The 4,110-nt window shown below is 33.1% G+C and overlaps 1 long non-coding RNA gene across 1 annotated transcript; it reads left to right on the top strand.

Moving 5' to 3' along the window:
- The first annotated feature begins 661 nt into the window (after positions 1–661).
- Positions 662–3,450, top strand: LOC133183515 (uncharacterized). Its single transcript, XR_009720659.1, has 3 exons — positions 662–722; positions 1,479–1,616; positions 3,275–3,450. It is a non-coding gene; the product is annotated as an uncharacterized LOC133183515 (long non-coding RNA).
- Positions 3,451–4,110: the final 660 nt, after the last annotated feature.

The following is a 4,110-nucleotide window of genomic DNA, read 5'->3' as shown; positions in this document are numbered from 1 at the left end:
CAATTGATGCAATAAGCTATACATGTATATGTATCCAGAGATATATATGTCTCTGGTATCTGATGTATCCCCCCCCAAAAAAAAAAAATATAAATAACCTCTCTATTTATATCATTGGTATATTTTTATACATAGCTTATTATTGCATTAATTGTGAATTTTTATAGTGCATTATACATCAACATATAAGCTTAAAAAAATAAATCAAAAAATAACTCGGGAAGCCCAAAATTTTAGAGGGTTGGGGTGGATTGTGTTCCTGTTCCCTTGAAGTACCTGTGGTTTAATTATGTACATTTTGTCTCTTGTCCTTTATACAATAAGCTGAACTCTGATTGATTGCAAAGATCAATAATATGCGCTAGTCATTATCCTTCAATAAATCGCACAAAAAATTAACAGATTTAAATAAATTCAGTCTAACTAAAATTTGATCTTTATTCCGCTCCAACAAGATTGCTACACATTGCGATCTAGTTGGGTCTAATTTTAATTTTTTCTGCTCTCACTAAAGGAAAGGGATAAAGACATTCTTTGATTTTGATGCAAATTCTATTGTGTGAAATGGAAATAAAAATTATAATAATGGATTGCCAAGTCATAATTGCAAAACTTCTTTTATGGAAATCTATAGCTTGAACTTTTTTTTTTTAGAAGTTTGAAAATTTGCCTTAGCAGAATAGAAATACTTTCCTTGTCATCTGAAATGTAGGAGAATATAGGTACCACTTAATCTTCAGAATTTTTATGCCCCGCCATAAAATGGGAGGGGGGGCATATAGTGTTACCCTGTTCCGTCATTCTGTCTTTCCGTCATCATTGAATTTCCTTTCATTATCTCGGCAACAGTTGTACACATTCAACTCAAATTTGATATATGGATACGTCATAGGAATATGCAGGTCAAGTTTGAATTTGGTCATGGTATTGACAGTTATCCCCCTTGAACTTGGAAAAGATTTAAAAATTCTCAATTTCTAATCATTATCTTGGCTACAAATGTGCAATTTACAATTTGCAATTTGAAATTTTGGCTGTCTGCGGGGGCATTTGTGGTGATACCACACACATCTAGTTTGTAAAATAAAATCCTTGCCCTTTGGTGTTTGTTTTCATTTCCCAGCAAAATTAATCCATCATGGTACATGTACATTCTCTGACAATTCCTCAGAATTTTTTTTTATATTTTTGAAATCAAATATTTCTGAAATTAAGCAAAGTTTACGGTTCAGTGCAGTGATTTAGGGTACATACCAGTAATATTCCAAATCACTGTTCATTTAATTTTATTTAAATGCAAAAGGTGTAAATAATTTTATGCCCGAAATTGGCTGTTTGGTATTGACTAAAAGCAGTTTCAGTGACTATGGCACAATTCATTGAGTATACCTTCCATAAAGTAACCATGACTGGGAGATTTTTTTGTAATCTCTGATATAGTGTAAAACATGTCACTTCAAATAATTTGTGTGTTGCAGGTTGAGACATCTGAGTTGTGTCCCCTCCTTTGTCATAATGCCAGCTAGTGTAAAGCTGAGATTGATCAATGTACTCTAAGCTAACTTAGGACTGTGCTCTAGACCTGGTGTATTCCTAAGGGAATAGAGAGCCAACAGGTATTTATTCTTACTGATTGCATGACTAAATATTAATAAAATATATTAATCATATCTTAATGAATTCCATCTGTTCAACAGTCTTTGATTTACCCCATTACTTAAAAAAAAATGTTACACAGAGGAATTGTCCATTACAGAAAGACAACTATAGTTGGAAGGGTCCAATCACTATGAATCGATTTCATTAAACATATATTTGGGAATGGGATGTAACTCAGTCAACAATATTGGTTTTCTTTATAATATCCTTAGCTTTCAAATTTTATACATGTTTGGCCACAGAAGGAAGACACATGTAGTTTATGAGATCACACAAAATAAGTTTGTTTGTTTGTAGACCATTCTGCGTCATCACATTTATGGTGTTGTGTTAAATACACATAAATAAATACATGTATAACTTTAATTCACTCTGTCTTACAAATTAAAACCCTTCAATATTATATACAGAAGTAGTTGATGAAAGGTTGACACCTACATACACTGTAAATGAACTTAAAATTGATTGAATTGTGTGTCTTTCAAGCTGAGTGTTTACTTCCATTATGAATTAATAATTAAACTCTTAGTTTGGCCCTCTCTTGCTTTCATATTTTTAGCTCACCTGAGCCAAAAGGCTCAAGTGAGCTTTTCTGATCACATTTTGTCTGTAGTCCATCTGTCTGTCCGTCTGTAAACTTTTCACATTTTCGACTTCTTCTCCAGAACCACTGGGCCAATTTCAACCAAACTTGCCACAAAGTATCCTTAGGTAAAGGGGATTCAAATTTGTTTAAAAGAAGGGCCACGCCTTCTTCCAAGGGGAGATAATTATGAATTCGTGAAAAATTAATGGCATCATTAAAAAATCTTCTTCTCAAGAACCACTGTGCTTGAAAATATGAAACTTATGTGGAAGCATCCTCAGATAGTGTACATTCAAGTTTGTTCAAATCATGACCCCGGGGGTCGGGTGGGGCCGCAATGGGCGATCAAAGTTTTACATAGGAATATATAGGAAAAATCTTTAAAAATCTTCTCAAGAACAGCAAAACCATGATTGGTCTTATTTACATGGAAGCATCCTGAGGTAGTGTAGATTCAAGTTTGTTCAAATCATGACCCCGGGGGGTCGGGTGGGGCCACAATGGGCGATCAAAGTTTTACATAGGAATACATAGTAAAAATCTTTAAAAAAAACTATTTCTTAAGAACAGCAAAGACATGATTGGTCATATTTATATGGAAGCATTCTTAGATTAGTGTTGAATCAAGTTTGTTCAAACATGACCCCTGGGGGTCGGGTGTGGCCACAATGGGTGATCAAAGTTTTACATAGGAATACGTAGGAAAAATCTTTAAAAATCTTCTACTCAAGAACAGCAAAGCCATGATTAGTCATATTTAAATGGAAGCATCCTCAGGTAATGTAGATTCAAATTTGTTGAAATCATCCCCCCCCCAAACCACTTTTATATTTAAACTTTTCAACCTTTCAAGACTAAACTGATTTCTGCTTTTTCCTAGCCATAGTGCTCAAGGTGGGCGATGTGGCCCCTGGGCCTCTTGTTTTTAATTTTATATTATCTATTCCTTTATTTGCTTAGCTTGACATTGAATGATCAGTTACATTACTACATTTTGTTATATTTATTTTTGAAATAATAATTTCACAGGTGAATCACAAGAAGCAACTACCTAAACAAAGTTGAGAATCTGAGGATGTCCTACCAAACCTATCCTGTCCTGTTTGAAGAATTCCAGGCCAAGAAAAGTGATGCACAGACTTCTACACTCTCTGCACATTTACTTGTTTTTAAATGTCTAAAATTGTTTGAAAAAGTTTAATTACTTACTGATACCGTGTATATGCATGTATCCACATTTCAACAATGACAAAGCAATTTATTACCAAGTCAATAAAACAATGTATAAGGTTTTCAATATTTTTATTTGAATTCGAGATAAAAAGGTTATAATTACATGTACATACACATACTTATGTTTTTGTGTACTGGTAATACATGCTATGAAAAATTGTAATATCATAAAGTATAGTTGCCCTGATGCTTATACTCATGTGACTTTTTTTTATTTAAGAGGTCTTCCCAAGTTAAGTCAGTAAAATCTAAATCTGCCAAAATTCTATCATTAAGGATTCAAAAATACTTTTCACTTATGGCTCAATTGTCATGGATTCTACCTGCATGTATACTATAATTGACCTATGCCTATATAATTCAATAACTGTGAACAAACTCCAACATTATACCCCCTATACATTTTTTTTCTGAAAATGCCAATATCAATTTTCTAAGTGTGACCTTGAACTTGCAAAAATGATACTGGTTAAGAAAGAAAAGATGCATCTTCTATTCATCATAAATCTTTAAATAAAAGGGAGATATTTATTGTTTCTCCATTAAGACATTATGGACTTGACATGAGCAATTTTTTTTTTGCCAATGACCTTGAACTTGCCACAATATCATGGGTAACGGTTATGATGTAC

Source organism: Saccostrea echinata, unplaced genomic scaffold (genome assembly GCF_033153115.1).
Source record: "Saccostrea echinata isolate AGI-Se365-2 ecotype Australia unplaced genomic scaffold, CSIRO_AGI_Sech_v1 ptg000009l, whole genome shotgun sequence".
Classification (NCBI taxonomy): Eukaryota; Metazoa; Mollusca; class Bivalvia; order Ostreida; family Ostreidae; genus Saccostrea; species Saccostrea echinata.
The sequence above is the reverse complement of the archived record's forward strand: the minus strand, read 5'-3'. Positions and strand labels throughout refer to the sequence as shown.